This window comes from Lepeophtheirus salmonis, chromosome 12 (assembly GCF_016086655.4).
Source record: "Lepeophtheirus salmonis chromosome 12, UVic_Lsal_1.4, whole genome shotgun sequence".
Taxonomy (NCBI): domain Eukaryota; kingdom Metazoa; phylum Arthropoda; class Copepoda; order Siphonostomatoida; family Caligidae; genus Lepeophtheirus; species Lepeophtheirus salmonis.
In genome coordinates, this window is record NC_052142.2 from 9,782,125 (window position 1) to 9,800,006 (window position 17,882).

At 31.0% G+C, this 17,882-nt stretch overlaps 1 protein-coding gene and 2 long non-coding RNA genes across 13 annotated transcripts in view; 1 reads left to right on the top strand and 2 right to left on the bottom strand.

Annotated features, from left to right (window-relative positions):
* Positions 1-2,288: 2,288 nt before the first annotated feature.
* On the bottom strand, positions 2,289-5,052 carry LOC121126619 (uncharacterized). 2 transcript variants are annotated; one of them, XR_005867018.2, is made up of 3 exons: positions 4,432-5,052; positions 3,093-4,360; positions 2,289-2,992 (listed from the first exon to the last, which is right to left on the bottom strand). It is a non-coding gene; the product is annotated as an uncharacterized lncRNA (long non-coding RNA). The 2 variants fall into 2 exon arrangements; XR_011782529.1 differs by having other exon boundaries at positions 3,093-4,372; positions 4,432-5,029.
* A 600-nt stretch (positions 5,053-5,652) lies between these two features.
* LOC121126614 (uncharacterized) overlaps positions 5,653-17,882 on the top strand; it is a 55,953-nt gene continuing 43,723 nt past the window's right edge. For 7 of the 10 annotated variants that reach the window (XR_005867009.2, XR_005867008.2, XR_005867010.2 and 4 more), the window contains exon 1: positions 5,653-5,812. The gene's annotated coding sequence lies outside the window, so the exon portion shown is untranslated. Of the gene's footprint in view, positions 5,818-13,571; positions 13,710-13,801; positions 13,837-17,882 lie in introns of those variants that run through there. The other 3 variants (XM_071892016.1, XM_071892014.1, XM_071892015.1) reach the window with 3 other exon arrangements.
* LOC121126616 (uncharacterized) lies at positions 9,961-13,596 on the bottom strand. Its single transcript, XR_005867015.2, has 3 exons — positions 13,463-13,596; positions 10,222-11,607; positions 9,961-10,160 (listed from the first exon to the last, which is right to left on the bottom strand). It is a non-coding gene; the product is annotated as an uncharacterized lncRNA (long non-coding RNA).

Sequence of the window (17,882 nt, forward strand, 5' to 3'; positions counted from 1 at the left end):
AAAATAAATGTTTTCTTATAATTACTCATTTAATCAAATTTCACGGTATTTTTTTTTTTTTCTACATTTTATCAAGTATTTATATTATCGATGAATCGAAATAATATTTATAGTACAGGCTCATCCCCACAGCCAGGCCTATAGGGGATATGAACCCTCACTTCTTTTCAATTTATATTTTAAACGACAATATTTTGAAATAGTTAATAGTTATACCTAAACTAATTTTTTGGTTTCAACATAGGCTCAAATATATAAATAAATATCGTGTTCCTGACGATCAACATGAGTCTATAGTAGACAAACATTTTGGCTATTGTATCACCAATATTTTAGTCCTGCTTTTAACTATAAATCATGAAATAATTTTTATGAATTTGAACAGAGTTTTACCCTTGTGCCATGATTATGCCCTGTCTCTATATATTTTAAAAATATAGGGGAACCTGAAGATTAATCATATCTAACCAAAATAAGTTCAGAAATGTATTATATGATTTCTTAGATGAAGTAATGTCATCATTAAATACGATTTCAATGGTCTTTGATGATGATCATCATACGAAGTTTAAGCTATAATGAAAATGCAACTTTCTTAAAATACTATTACCTTTATACTGGACATCTTAAGTTGAATATAAATCATCTGGAACCAATGATTTTGAATCATGTCCAAAAGGGTTATATTTTATCAAATTGTTAATATTGAACGATTTACTTCCAATGATAAATATGGCTTCTTTTCAAATAAAATTATAGGCTAAATAAGTCAAAATTCATTGTATTGTACTATAGAAGGGGGGTTTCTGGCTGTATATCTATGTACATAACTATGTGTATATTTGATTTTGATACTCCACATAACAGTAATTCCTATTATTTTAGTCACTTGCAACAAAATTTAGGCAAATGTTTATTCGTATTAGAAGTCATTAAGGTAGTTTTGATCGTTTGAGTATCCGAAGTAGTTCGTTGGGATAGATTTTTTTTTTTCATCTCTCCAAAATGAAAAATATTGATTATATTCCTATGTATCACTTGAGAAGAGGAGTGTAATAAAACTTTTGAAATTCAACAACATAACTTTAAAATTGAAACTTCTGAATCTCTTTACAAATAGAGAATGTCGTTTAAAAAAAAAGTAAATTTCAAGTGGTTATAGAGGTAAAAACGCCCTTTGAAACTTTATAAACGTTACTTTTTCATCAAAATACAACAGGAAATCGAATTAATCGGTTACACTGAAAGTAAATCACTCTAGTACAAACGTGAAAATAAAACATTAGAAGAAGTTTACTTTTTCTGTGACCTCTGACCTTAAAACTATACTTTATTAACTTAAAATATTATATGACTATTGTTTTAAGTATTAAAAGGTTTTCATGTTAACGACATTTACGAGTTTTTTCTTATCATATTACTTTGAAAATCTATTTAAAAAACGTATTTATGGTTGAAAAAGTAATTTTGGGGTAGGGGTTGGTTTTAGCGACCGCTTTTAATTGTTTTTTTTTAACAAACGTAGTCCATAGAAAAGTTTGACTAAAATTAAATTTGTTCTTTTTCATTAATTAGCAATTATAATCCCTCCCATACTTCAAATATTTGATTATAAATAAAAGAAAATAATCTATCAATATTAACTAATATCAACAGTGACCACGAATGAGCTCCAAGAGATTGCCTCCGATGATTCAATTTCAACTTGATGCAATAACACGACACCATGACCTAGTTTTATTGAACAAGAAAGAAATATTTTATTTTTTACATAATATTCTAGTTTTTAAAACGATACTCCCTAATATAAAACCTATTAATTAAATGATTGTCACTAATGATGCAACATCGCTTGCGTTGGTGTTTTTGATTTTTTTAAATATTTAATTTTGAGATATATTGTTTGTTTCCCTTTTTTACATACAACGTTAATATGTTGATAATATTTATATTTATTGATAGTATTTACTTTTTAAAGCCAGTACCTTGGATGAAAATAAAATAAAAATATATGGCACTCGTATTGTTCTTTTTTGTTACCTTGTAATAATTAATGTTTATTTGAGGGGGGCAAACTAAAACGAATAACTTGTAGATACGATTTAGTATTTTAAAAAAGGTATGACAAAAAAAATAAAATAATAATAACCTTTATCATAATTAAAACTTATTGTGAGTTCTTATTGGATATTCAACAGTCACAATTTTTCAAACGATCAAATATAAACACTATAAAAATCATTTTGACTACATAATTGTAAGTAAATAACTTAATATGAAAAAACAAATAGAAAAGTATTGAATATTTATTTGGCTCCTTATAAGTGAGAATATAATGATAGTCTAGTAAAATATTGAATACCTTCCCCATAAATCAGGCATAAACGTCATAATTCAATTTTTCGAAAGTAATATTGTAATGCTTCATTTAATAATAATTCACACAAAATCCCAAAAGGTATAAAATGTATCATTTGCAGTAAATAATCTTTCGAACTCTCCTAATGTTAATCATTTGTCACTACGTGTCAAGGAGTAATTCATGAATGAGCTTGAGCGTTATACTCATTCACTGGAAAAATCACCCAAAACAATAAAATTTCTCTGGATGGATGCAACAAAGAGCGACGAAAAGCTTCCTTTAAGTCCCGGCGAAGAATCTTAAATTTCCATCGATCGGAGTAATCAGTAATATATTTTTTTTCTATAATGTAACGATAGTAATAGGCCTATAACGATATGATTCGAACTTATTAGTTGATTACACTGATTCGAACATTAAATCGATGAAACTGTTCCAATTTCATCCGTATCTTCTCTTGTATCTAATTTCCTTACGTTTTTCTTCTTTTTTTTCTTGAAGAAAAAGAAAATACATTAAATTATTTAAAGAAAGAGGTCTTGCGTTGTAAGTGAGTGCGTAAACACTTCAATGAATGATGAATATGTTACAAGAATATAAAAAAGAGAGTCGTTTCCATCATTTTTTGGCCTGAAAAGGAAAAATTAAAAGTTTAAAAGAAAATAAAGAATTCATAAAAGCACTTTTATAATTATAAAAAACCCTTGTACATAAGTTTTATTATTAGTACCTTTGATTTCGTGATTGTTTTAAGGGTAAAACACGACTCTGAATGATAATAGTCCCGAATTAATATAATCCCTCATATTTCAGAATACGGACAGAAAAACTAAGATCAGTTTTGGATTCTACACTAAATTCCATCATTTGCTTCAATTCATTAGAAAAATTAATTGTTTGATTATGCAATTATTAGTTTTTGATTTCTTATCGTATAACATATCATATTTCCGACTTTAAGGTGAAAAATTGAAGAGCTCCGAATCTTGGTAGATCTATAGTTTAGAAATATGAATTTTTTTTATTAGTTTTCCAAAATTAATCAAGTATTTTTGATCCTTAATCCTTAGCTAGTATCTATATAATAAAAGAGAGATTGTGTGTGTAGATATCTTTTTTACGTTCCCGCACCGTTGAACCTGGGGGGCTGAAATTTTGTATGGATCCCTCTTTTGAGCTCAGACGTGCTAAGACGAGGGTGTCGATTTTTTTTTTTCTTTGGGGGGGTCATGTAAGGAGGCTTATGCTTTGGCCAAAACACAAAAATTTATTTTTCCGACAACATTATTTTTCATAACTTTTTTGTTTCTGCAAGTACGAGAAAAACATTGGTATGTTTGTTTCTTTTACAATTTCAATCAATGCTATTTACTCTGTTTTTGCAAAATTAGTGTGTTTTTTTTTGCAATTTACATCACGAATTTTGATTTGGAAATTTTTTCAAATAAATAGAAAATGGACTTCTCATCTATACAATTTTTTAGATGCAAATATGTTGGTATGTTATTTGAAGTTTATAACACATTGTTTTTTTTATTTTCATAATGATAATGCAAAGGTTACAAGAGGCAATAATAAGAGTAATATTTTTTTCGGGGGGAGGGCGAAGTTAAAAGTTACACAGCATGATAATTTATATTATATTAATATAGTCTTATAGAGCTTTATCTAAAGATTCGAAATAATGTGTTGCTCCACGTTTAACTGTTCATATAAACCTGGGATTAAAAAATTTGTAGAAATCTAAGTTTTCACAGATTCCCTAAAGATGAGTCCCTTAAAGGTAAATTCATGATTAATTCAACAACCAACATCTCAGCTATGAAGAAATGTATATTTTGTCATTATTTGATTAGTGCAATAGTAGGAATTGTTTAGGAAGAGGCTTTGAGGGACCATTAAAATGATCCTCTGAAGATTTTTGGAACCCATTGGTTGAAGATAGCTTTGATTACATTAAGAATTTAAAACTTGATAATTCGACATTTTTATGCAGATCTAGGAAAAAGACTATTTACATTGGTTTCTGTGTGGCAATTAAGTCAGTTTATGGTATCTACAATACTTACATAAAGTCTGATTACCAAAAATATCTTTTGACTCACAAGATGTCCCAAGATCACCTAGAACTATTTTTTGTGCTTTACGTTGCAGATTTGGACAAAACAATAATCCAACAGCACGTCAATTTATGGTAAGCTTATAATACTTGTAAAATTTTAATTATAGAAACACAAATTTCTTCATCACTTTAGGCAAGTTATAAAAGGCTCCGTGTCCATCAGAAAGTCAAAGGAGGATATGGAAACTGCTTGACGATGGATGACACTATTATGTTTGATCTTGGAAACTGTAAGCATATACACTCTGGAGCTATTTCCTTAATTAAATAGTTAGATATTCCTCCACTTAAAGAATAACATGATTACTGTGAGATTCCACCACCTTCACCTCCTACCTTCTCTTCATTTAAGGAATCTGTGATCAGCTATATCACTAGATTTGTTAACGAAAGTATTTATTAGCAAAATGTTTAATGAAGATATGCTACGTATAATTGACTTAGACGTTTTTTATCCGTTACAGTAGATTTACTTATAGTCCTACTCTTCATTTGGCAGACACGTTGCTCTTCTAGTTTTTTTATATATTCTTTGCCTTGCTCACACTCTAAAATTGCTGTGGAGAAGGAAGAAATTATTTTATTCTTGGACTTTTCCTTTTTTGAATATCCCTCCAAAGGGAAAGAGGAGCTTTCAATTATACATAACATAGGATTTATTCATTAAATTTTATAATAATTAATAGTATAATAATAAATGTATTATTTATGATACAATAGTTGTTTATTATCCAAGGCTGGAACTTGGACTCTAAAGTTTAATTATAATTTTTTTTTTTACATAAAGGATATATGAAAATATAATGCAGAATAACATCATCATATTAGACCTCGAATAAACAAATTATTGGGCTAACAAAACTCCATATCATAAAAATCTTCTCTAGCTAAGCCAAGTCTGTCTTCTAGACCTCGAATGCGCATCTTCTAAAAAGTAAAATATATTAGATAACATCATAACTCCTAGTTATAACGAAATAATAACTAAACGGTACCTCTAGCGGGGAAAAAAGTTTCTGTGCAGCAATATATTTTTAAGCTATTGATCACGTGGGTCTTCGTTTCGCTACCTTATTTAATGCTATAGTTCAAGCTGAAGTTTCGTTCCGTAACTTTGTGTTCTTCCTTTCTCTATATACACAAAAAGAAAAGAAAAGAAAAGAAAAATATAGGAAAGAAATACAACTGAAGAAAAGAGTTATTGATATTCAGTTAAGTACCGCTGTTGCGTTATGTGTCGAATCCGAGGTGTCTGGGGCTTCGTTGACGACTAACTATAAGAGTGATATAATAACCATTTTTGAGGGAAGTGCTCTTATTGGCTTCAAGTAAGGTATTTTTTTTATCTGAGTTTGTTTAATGATAGATTTTGAAATGTTAGTGCGAGGGGTCTTGGCCTTGCCGTATTGGGGTCTGAGAGGTATTGAACTCGTTCAACCAGGGATCAAGAGAACCACAACTCGAACGTGCAATGAATTTTTGGATATGTGTCTCATTAAACTGACTTAAGTGTCGTGAGTTGTGTGACCCTGTATAGCCTGGACCCGGTTAAGAAAGACCCCTGAGTTATATTGAATTTGAGTTTGTATAAAGTTAAAACTTATGCACATTTGGCATGATGATCCTCAATGCTTGACGCGTGTTTCATGATTCATGAAACGGATGACTGAATGAATAATGACACAAAGAACAAAGTGGAAGGGTCTAAGTTATTAGGCCGTATTTTTTTTTTTTTTGTATTTACAGCATATCATTTTTAAAACTGAGAAGTTATTCTATGGTTCTGACGCGCATTGAAAAGAATTTAAATATAATAAAGGTCTTACGATTTTTTAAAGTACAATAAAGGAAACTTTAAATATTATCAAGATGCACGAAAGCATCAATTATGTGCGAAAATACATTTGCTGGAGATCAATGAGGACAATAAGGCTCATTCATCCTTTTCATACGATGAGCAGGGCTAGTCCTCGTAGATCACCTCTGTTATAGTGAGCGATCATGGTCTCTCTCGGTTAGAAATTCCTTGTGATCTAGTTTTAACATTTAATTAGTGCCGACAAAGGAAGCTATCAGTTTTATTTGAGTTGTTAATTTTTAGACTCCTCAAATTTTGGGTCGATTTTCAAATTGACTCAATATTTTTTAGTCTTCGATTTTTAATTACTGACCCCAGTAATTAATTAATAAATTAGTTAGTAATTATAGTATTAATAATATTTAAAGTCCTAAATTTTTTTGCTTAAAAATCATATCAATATTTAATTTTCTGTTTCTTCATAATGTCAGACCTCATTTCTTTTCTTAAAATTGTGAATATTTTTCTAATTAAAAATATATGTATATAACATGATTAATGGGATAAATGGTGATATGTATTAGGGGGAGAGTAAATTTTTTAAATTTTTGGGATCGTACTCCAAGAGTGTTTGAACAAGCTTTATTGACCATAATTTCTACACTATGGACAATTTTTATTTGTAGTAGGAAAAGAGTATAAAAATATCTTCCGTACTCTATTGAAACCATCCTTAATTCATATTAGGTTACAAAATTTTTGTTATACTAAGTCAATTTATCGTAAATTTTGCCGTTTAATATTATAGTTTCGTACTTTAAATTAATTGTTATATCTCAGGTATAATATGGGTTTTTAATTTTTTTATATGTAAAAAAAACAAAACCAAAAATGAAAATGGTAACACTGACAATCCGAATCATGTTATAGAGGAGAGCAGCTGAGCTGTCTTGACGTTTCATTAAATTAGCTTTGAGACGGAGGAATTTACACAAGTCCCCTCCTACTCCGTTTCAAGCAGCTGCAAAATGCTATTGGAGAGGGAAGGTGATAAAAAGGGAGAAATTTGAATTGCGTGTTAATAATACCGACGTGGTTTGGTCGTTTTTGTTTATTTATTAGCGATTCAAAAGTATCTCTCCTAGGAAGAATTCGGATATATGGGTCCACCCATAATTTATATAAATGCATATATTTTCATTTGGATATCTTAACCACACAATTCCTACTTTCAACTTGATGCTCAGGGATATAGTCTCTTTGTGTGAGGTTTTCATGTTTCACTCGGTGGATATCATCTACTTTAATCGAAGGATCGTTCATTGTAGAAATATCTCTTAACATCAAGGTCTGGCTGTGACTTATAACATTGTGAATCATCGTCGAAAGACTCAATAATATATCGATAAATCTCTGGAATTATGATATACACCGAATACTACTGTAAGAACATAGGAGCTACATAAACACACATAACTTTCGAATAATAAAGCCGTTAAGGAACTCACAGAGAGAGAGTTATCATCCTCAATCCACAGCTCCTTCATTAAAACTATATATTCAGACTAAAGTCAACTCTATCCTACTCCCAATAAACTCTTTAATTGATTTGAGTACTTAAGTGTCTTTGATGGACAAGACAAACCAAATAACTCATCTCTATCACATTGATATCTATTCAATTAATAGGGGTTAGTTTCGTGCAGAAAAAGTCTAGTTTGTTACAATAATTATGAATCCTGGACACTTCAACCCTCTATCTTTTAAAAAATTGTAAAACGATTTTAGACTCTCATATTCCGTTCCCACGGCCACGTTTCAAAATGAAGCTTTATTTTTTTTTCATGTTACAAGAAATTCGTGTTCACAACGAGGAAGAACATTCCTTAATCCTAATCGGTTAAGAGTGTTGGTGTTTTTCTAATGGGAGTCTTATTACTTATCAGTAGGGTTGTGGGAATCGTGTTTTGCGCAAGCGCGCCCGCAAATACAACTTCAACTATCTGGTTCCTCTGTTTTCTTTTGGACATAAACCAACCTTTATTCATGAATCATACTTGATGGCCGATGTGTAATTTCGAACATACTTATAAGATATCTCAATTGTGATTTTTTTAACATTACGACTGATCTGAAAATTTACTACATATAGAAGCTTTCCTTCACCAAAATATAGCTTTACTTCTTACTATTTAATCAAAATGATATTATCAAGAAAATGTCTTAATGTTAGTTATAATTTATTGTCTGATACAAATAGTATTAAATATTAATTGGCATAATATAAAGCTATGGTTACGAATATCAATATACAAGTTCGATATAACAAATCGTTAATACCATGTTTGTAAATTAAATGCAAACTATAATAATTTTTCCATGAGGCTGTAGATGTTTATGTCTTACATGGAGACGTAAGACCATTTAGATAAAGAAAAAATCTGTCACGACCATCTAATTCTAAGGGAGAAATAGTCATAAATTTGGTCGAAATACTTATACTTCGTGAGGAAGAAGTTGAGTGTCATATTATGCAATGATGCAATGGTAATGTATGATCCCCTAGAATAGAAATCATCCTAAGGGACGTCTTGTATATTACTAATATATAATTTCTGTATAAATAGCTATATATAAATGCATATTATATTCTGTAAAATTATGTAAGACAGTACGAAAAATATATTATCTACCCGAAAATCGTTGATTGAAACTCTTCGTGTTCAGTCTTCCTAAAGTCAACTCCTACTTTAAGTAAATCCTTTTCTTGTTAAGAGTCCTTTATTGTCCTTAATGCCTATAACGCACGAATCACTACTATATATAGTTTCTATCACAAATATCAATTCTATTAATAAGTTTGAATTCGTACTGTACTGCAAATATGGACAATGATACATCTTGAATACTTCAAGCCTCACTCCCAATTTCCTTATTACTCGTAAGACCAAACATAATTAGAGTAAATCAATCCCCATCATTACATCGCACATTTGGTAGTCCTTAAAAAGTATATCTAATCATCACTAGACCTGAGATATAAGTATACAACTTCTATTTGAAAGAACATTCAAGGATGACGTCAAACAAATTGACCTGAGTTCGGAAGTATAGAGAAGCACAATTAAGATTATTTGATGATGCAAATAAAATATATGGAGTATATATATGAATGGAGAATAGTAGAATGGCTAAGAATAATCAAAATAGTGTATATGATTTAGTGTCTAAGAATGTTAACACAAATACAAAGTCATGTGGATTCAATATATATTGAAGAAGTCGAAGCTGTAGGAGATCGTGGAACAAGAGCCAAGATTGTGTAGACAGTGTGGTTTCCAATTTCTTCATAAGAATGGGAAAGCTTGCCTTGCAAAAAGTGTCGAATGCACAGTATGTGGTAAGAGAGGCCACTATGCAAAAGTAAACATGTGTCCAAAAGAAAACTCTATTTCGATCATCAACTCTATTAAAAAATTTGAACTAAATAAATACCCATCGATGCATTGAATGTCCATGGAAATTACTCATAAAATATAATAGCAACATATGACAGTGTTGTAATTGTATCTGTCGCTGGATTAAGAGTTCTAAGTAAATATCAATTCCACCCCAATTAAAAGAGTATCGTTTAGAATATATCTTTAACATAAATTATTTGTTTAATTACACATAAAGGAAGATGTATTGTTGTATATTATTACTAACTAGCTTCCTTATAAATAACTTTATAAATGTATGTTATATTCTTTAAATTTATGCAAGACATAATATATTGTTAGTTAGAGAACATCAAACCCATCATTACAGGAAGTGTACTCATAACTTCTTAGTGGCCACTGACTATAAAGGATGAATAGATAACTTTGACACGAAATCTAAAGAATAAAATGATGAAATAAAGTAACAAATTATTTAAAAAATATGGTTAATATTTACTTGTTGACAATTAAATGATAACAAAACATTCATTACATTTGGTTATCAACAATTCCCTCAATTTCTTAGCACTTAGTTTGGACCTCCTTTTCATATTGAGGATATTCATCATACTACAGACTCTCTCAGCAACAGAATTGAAAATTGGAGTATTTTTGTATACAAGGTTTTCACTTGTTGGGAGTTCCTGTATAAATACGACTTCTTCTCTTAAGGAATCATTATTAATTAATTCTTTTGCTCTTTTGGTTGCTGCCAAATCTTCATCAATGCTATTTAAATATTCTCTGAAGACGTCGAAGTGATGGTAGTAGTGCTCCACTGCTTTTAACCAAGTTCCCTATCATGTTATAATTTGCGATGGAGGAAGAGGTATTTCGTACGAAACAGTAAATACACTCTTTCTTCATCCAGTTTTCAAAAACATCCTCTTCACATTGGAAACAAGTTCGTTCGTTAGAGGAAACTTTTGTTGAACCATATTTGCAAATGTAATCCATGAGCAATACATGTAATGTGAATCAATTCCGTGATTTTCTTTCGAAGATCTTCTCCTGCTTTGAGATTATACGAGGCGGCATCAGTAAGGAAAACTTTAAGTCTACACTGGACAAAATCTTCTCCCAATAACTTATAAACTGAGCTTTTTACGATGTTCTTTACATTTTTTGCGTTTACAATGTCAATATCAATCAAATCAATAAGTTAAGGCCTCCCACAGAAATATCTGTCCAAAGGGCCAATCTAAATTCCCGTAATTGACCTCACTTGATGATCTCTTGTCTCATGTAGTGCAACGAAAATCTCCTTTTCTTCCACCTCTTCTTTTATTCTATTCAAAAGTCCTTGACATACTTTCCCAGCCAAGTTGTTAACGACCTATCGACCTGGAGAAGTTTTTTCCGTTTATTTTTCAATAAACTTGGAGAAATTGGGATGATTTAGAACATTTAAAGGGATGTTACACGACACAAATAACTTTGCTACGTCCAAATTGAATGATGAACCGTTTAATTCTCCTTTGTCTCCTTGAATCTTGTGTTTCTTGTGGATTTTTAAGTTGTTGATGTGATGAGAGGTTTTGAAGTGGCGGATTACTTGCCATAAAGAACGAGATGGGCGAGAAACTGCAGAAACAACAAGATATACTTTTATTTTCCAATTTTACCTTCGTTGTTAGAATTCCATGAAAAAGGGGACGTTTTCATCCGCATGATGATGATTGAGCTGAGAGAGCAGTAAGGGAAAGTTGCATTGCTGATGATTAGTACAATACCGAGGAAAAGTTCTTTAGAAGATGCAAGGGTACCAACGTGTTTTATTTCTTTTTTAATATAATCTCTTTCAACCAATCAAATTCGTTCTTTTTTAGCGATTCCAAGAACCCTACTTATTAGAGAGAGTAAACTTAGAGCATTCCCCGTGTAAAAATTAACTTCTCTTATTTTGTACAATTTTCTTATAGAAATTACATCTTGTATTAGTTATTTTATGCATAAACGGGGTTTTCAGATTTTTTCTGTTGAAGCCGTTAAAAAAAAAAGGTGAAACGGAACATCTGCTTCGTGTGGGTTTTTTCTTCAAAACAAATTTATTATTCTATTATATTCATATATAGTTCCGGCAACTGTTACGTGATTATGTGAGAGAAAAAAGAAATAGAAGAGACTTCTTAACATAAACTTGTAATCTAAATGTTATTGCAATTTCAAACTTATTTACTTGAGAGGTAATCAAAGATGGATGGACTAGAGGGGGGTCGAGTTATAAATCAAAGAGAGACTTGCGTCTCGAAAATTAACTATACGAAGGACATATTCTTAAGTTATTCAAAATCAAAAAAGTTAGGTTTAAAAAAGAAATTGGTGAAAATTGCAATTTCGTTTTTTTCAGGGGCAAAAATATGAACTTACTATAAAATAAAATAAAGTTTGTAGATCTGAGAAGCAATTAATGTTTGACGAAAGTTTATGCATCAATTTAAAATATCCAATTTCCTACATATGAACTAATTATTTATGAATAATTTACTCTTTGTCGTCATTGTAAATTGTAAAGTGTTTCTTGTTTAAATTGTTATACAAATTTCCAGAACATGATCCAGATTAAAAAGTATTTTTTTGTCCAGTTCTCGCATACATATATAGTAAGTTTAAGTACCATTTTCATCTTCATGACAAAACTTTTTTTTTTGTTGAAATGAGGATCCACTCTTTATTTCCGCCGATATCGGCATAATTTCTTTCTATTTTTTTTTTAGAACCTTTCGACAAAACCTCCCTTTCAAATAGTTTTAAGTAGTTTTTGATTTCATCTCCACCAAGAAAAAAAAATTAGAAAACGTATGGAAATTAGAAATAAGAGCAGGTGCATATAAAATTGGAACATTTTCAACGGTTTAATCAGTGTGATTTACTCACAAGTTCGAACCATACAATTACAAAGCAGTTAAACACTATTGGAATCACTGTTAGGTAATATATTAATCATGAAAGAAAAACAAAAACATAACTGATTACTCCATTAGATTAAAATTTAAATATGATTCTTCGCCGGGAATTAAAGGAATTATTTGGTCTTTCTTTTTCCTTTAAGTTGCACATTTAATATATTTCTTCAAGATAATCAATCATAATTCATATTTTTTTTGTTAAAGAGAGAAATAATTAATGCATCGAAGTAACATTTTCCAAATATGTTGCATGTTATTTGTTTCGCTCATGGTCTGAGCAGAATATCAACGCTCTGTCATAATGAATCAGAAAATACAACATTCTTAGCTTATATGTCATGAATGGATAACATTATCGCTGTTGATTTATAGGCTATTTGTTGAAAAAATTTATAAGTTAAGATGGTACGTGTGAAAAGAAAAAACGAAGTATAGTGATTAGAAATGGAAAGACGGTGGAGTGTGTGCTCTTTTTTTCTTTTTGTTCATTATTTAATCAGACGTGGCTTTAAAATCTTCCTCTAAAAGAAGAATTCTCTTCTATCTGTAGTATAAATTGATTTTTACATTTATAATAAAATTAATACTAATGATTTTAAATATAATAAAAATATTTTCCATTTTAATATTTCAAATATAGAAGGTTCTCTTCTTTATAGCAATAATTATTTTTCTCCCCCCAAAATCATAACAGATATCTTAGATTAATAATGGTCTTTATTCAGTAATACCATATGTCTAGCTACAGCCTTCACCTTGCGCTCTTACACAAATCACATATCTACTTACTAGTCTCTTTATGTCTCTCTTCACTTGTATTAATATCCATTGGAAGTATGAATTCTTAGTTCTAGATATACAACTTTGATGATTCCAGTCTTTTGAGTAACCACGTAGTGCAACCGGTTTCGTTCTCTTTTGACAAGAAAGAAGTTTTATGAAGAGACGACAAAAATCTATTGAAATTTCAAATGGTTCCAACTGTACCCTCCAGAGCCAAGGAATCTTGTTAGATCAGATTGAAGCCTTGACCTGGGTATGTAACTTTGAATTCTAAACAACTTTTATTTTATATCTAAAATCTTTATCTTTTCCTGTTTTTTAAAATTATTATTTGGACGTTATAAGTTTAAGTGGAAGGATTTTCATTATAGAAGAGATAGGTATTATATCAGCTTTAAAGAATTTTGACAGCTATTTTTTGCTAAAATCGTTATTAAGAATAAATAATGACTTTATATTATAATTATATTTTAATTTCTATTGGGAATGTTTTACATCTTTTAAAAGGACAAACGGATGATATGATCTTTATTCTTTCTGGCCTATGTTGCAAATCACAGAGAGATCAATTTAAGTTTCGAATTATAGAGGGGTATGTATTCAAGTGGTATTTGTAGCAGTGCTCAGTCGAGGTCAATGTTAGTGGGGTAGAGCTCATGGCAAATGCACCGAAACTTGCTTACCAAATTGATATGGTTTTTTTTTAATTATTTTTTTTATGTTGTTTAGATACACTCAAGAGACTATTGAGAGCTAGATAATGCTCTTTTGGAATTAGATCTACATCTGAATCTAACGGGCAATATGGTCTTTATTTTGTCTCTGAGAGTCTTCTCAGATGCCTTTCAGTTTGTCCAACGCTAAACTTTGTAAAAGGCGTAAGTCTAGCTATGACTGCTCTGTTCCTCATTTTTTAATATATATGTATATAATTCTTGTGATTGTGAATAAACTGTAGTGCGTCTAAAGTCCCTCTTATTTTCTACTTCTATACTACCAGAAGTTGTAGTCCTTGTGGGGTGGTTGTCGTCTACTCCAAAAATGAGTTCCTTATTAGGATTTTCTATTGATTCACTTACAGAAGTTGTAATCCTACGTTCTTTGTTGTTGTCTTTTAAACAATGGAGCCCTGACTGCAATTTTCAATATCCTCTCCTTGTATCCATTCCCTCCTTTTCTGAGTCCTTACCAGTTTCGTTATTCTTGATATCATCAATTTTCAGAGCCAAAACAGATTCATATTCCTTAATTTGTAATCGTTTTTCGTTAATGTTCATTCAGTATGTCCAAACTGGAAAGTGTTATGTTATTGGAGTCGTACCCATGGAAAACCTTATATTCACAAGTTTTCCATTTACTAGTTTTATTTGTGGAATAGTGTGAGGGTTAGCGTAAACTTCGAGGATAGAGTTCAAAATTCTACAGATTGTGTTATAATTCCTAAATTTTTTCCCAATATCTAGATCCTCAGGATCGGATTCCGTGACTTCAGCAAAGTAACTTACCTATTGTTTTAGTTTATCTTTATCTACTCTTTTAAAAGGAATCACACTTTTTATTTTCATCTTCCTCCTCTGATCGAATTTGAAGATCCCTATCCTTTATAGTTTTAGATTCACCATTATGGTCCTTTCACTTCAATGGTGTATTCTCTCTTTAAATTTGTCATATGTGTTTAGATATTTAGAGGCATACTCTCAGTATTTTTTCCCGTCAAAGTGATAACGAAAATATTGTACTTGATTGTTGAATTCAAAATCATATTCTTATAAGCATTATTGACGCTTCTTTGACTATTAGCTAGTACCTTGGCATACGACAATTGTATCTCGTTGTGACCATTATTGGTACGTTTTTCATCTGGCGTTTGTACTGTTGGATGCAATCCATTCCAAGACATATAACTAATGTAATATTGCTAGAGAGAACACAAAACTTACTTTAAGTTAAAGGAAAGAAAAAAAGGCACTCAGTTCTAACCACACTTCCTTCTCGTAGACGGAGTCCATAAAGAATTGAACAAGAGAGAAGAAAAAAAAAAAGAGACCAACAAGGACACAAAGAAAAGGAAGGGACAAAAAAGAAAAAATGAAACAAGCTATATAGAGGAGAAGGTATGTTCTTCTCAACTCTACAAATGTATCAACCATGTTTGCAGCCTTTGCGCGGCTTGTAACGTCATTGGAATTTTAATAGTGGACATTTAGTGAGGTGATATCTATAATTCTATCTCATCATGGATTTTATGAATTATAATTGTGGTGTACCTCCTTCATTCCCCTGGATGCCTGATCTCCAGAACCTATGAAATCACAGTTTTTTTGGAAGGTTCACCATTGAGTGACATGGATGGTTGGGATACGATTTTCTTGGAGTATAGGTAACCACTCTGAGCAATCGTCAGGATTGAATGTCTAGGAATCAGATGTCAGTTGTTCTGAGGGCCGTTGAGGATTCTTCTTTTGATGTGGGCAGACGCCTGCCACTCTCGTCGAGAGTAAAATCTTTATGTGCCTGCAACTGTACTCTCCTGGAGGCACTTTGGCTCTGAAAACTGCTTCTAAATTATCCTTTTTATCTCACCGAGTGAAGCTATCCTGTCGTGGAGCATATGTGAAATCCTCACTCTATATACAAATGTAGTAGCCATTGGGTTATTAAGGACGGATCGAATTCCTCTCTCTCTTTCTGTGAGAACCTGGTATTGCGTCACGGAAAGTAAATTGAGTCCCTACTCTCTATCTTCATGTGAGGTGAAGTCACCAGCGTGTGATCAAGAACAGATGGACTCCTCTCCTCACGAGGAAGCCATAATCGGCTGGTGGAGGATGGATGGCTATCTCTTAATATTTTTTATAATTTTACACGTTGGTTGATTTGGGTTTTATGCTGTATTCTTCCATCTTTTCTCCAGATCCAGATTTATTAAGAATTTAAACATAAATATGATTTTGATTGGTTTGTCAACATCTTAAAAGTATACATTAAAACTCATCGATATGAAGAAATATGAAATCTTCGATTACTATAGAAATATTTTTTCCGACAGTTTGATTATATATATTTGTTTCTTAACTATTACTATAATTTTTTTTTTTGTTGTTGCAAAGATATTCTTAAGAATTATGGGACCATTCTTTTAATTTTCTACTAATTTTTTGCTTTTCTTAATATTAATACATAATGCGTTGATTCTAATAAATGTTCTTACAGCTTCATATTTTTTTATTACCTCATGGAGGAAATCTGGAGCCGAACTTTGTAAAATAGAGATCATTGTTTCAATAACCTGATGTTAATGCAATTTTTCGGATCCATGAAAGGTTCAAAGATTGCTTCGAGTGTTTTTATTTGATATAGAAAGGAATTTGTTGGTCTTGTAAGTCCTCCTCTGGATCAGGCTTAAATCCAAGGCCTAATGTCTAAGTCACAGAAAAGTGCAAATTGCCACATCACAGGGCAAGGGATTTCTTTTGTGGGTATTCATTAAAAAATATATACATAAAGACATCGGAAAAGATTAAACTAAGTTGTAATAATAATTATTAATACTATTTTCTTTCAATTGTTTAAATAATTCCTCAATTCAAGTGATGTCACCTGAAAAGATTAATAGGTTGCTGTTTTAATAATTATGTATCAAAAATAATTCAAAAGAGATCAAGGTTATACCATAACGCATGAACTTGATACCATATGCTTGACTTCCACGACACTTTTAATATTGACGTCATAGTAGATGAGTGATTGCGTATTTTTGTCAAAATCTGTTTTTCCTACCCAATAGTCGGTACGATGCATTAAATAGAAAATTCTAGTAATAGTTGCGTCATAGAATATAAGTGGATGTGCGTTTTGTCAAAATCTACCTGTCTTGCTTAGAATTCGGTACAATACATCCGATTGAAAATTCTAGCTAGGCCGACTACATGATGGTATAACCTTGTATTTCTATTAACCTTGGAAAATACTACTTCTCTTCTATATACCTTGAATAGAAGGACGAATATCTTCTTCTGTTCTTAGGACTTACAGGTTTGGCTTTCTAATTCTTTAGTATTCTGTATCAGGAGGCTTAACTACTCGAGGAAGATATAGAAAGATCATACGTATTCAGGTGTCTGAAGAATCACTTATAATATGGTATGAGCATGAAGGAAAATCCTTTAAACACTAGAGCAAAAAGCAAAATTATTCTGCACTCATTATAAAAATACAGAAATATCCAGCACTGGAAATAATTCATCTTTGAGTAAAGGATATCAAACATATTTTCCTTCATAGACCTGGTTTCTGGAGTATCAGGATTTATAGAACTTTTTTCACCTTAAATACCTTCAGGTCATTGAAAGGACAAATAGTAAAACTTATCCAGAAGTTTTTTTTAGTGATAAAAACAAAATGTTTTTACTGTTTCTGTATCGTG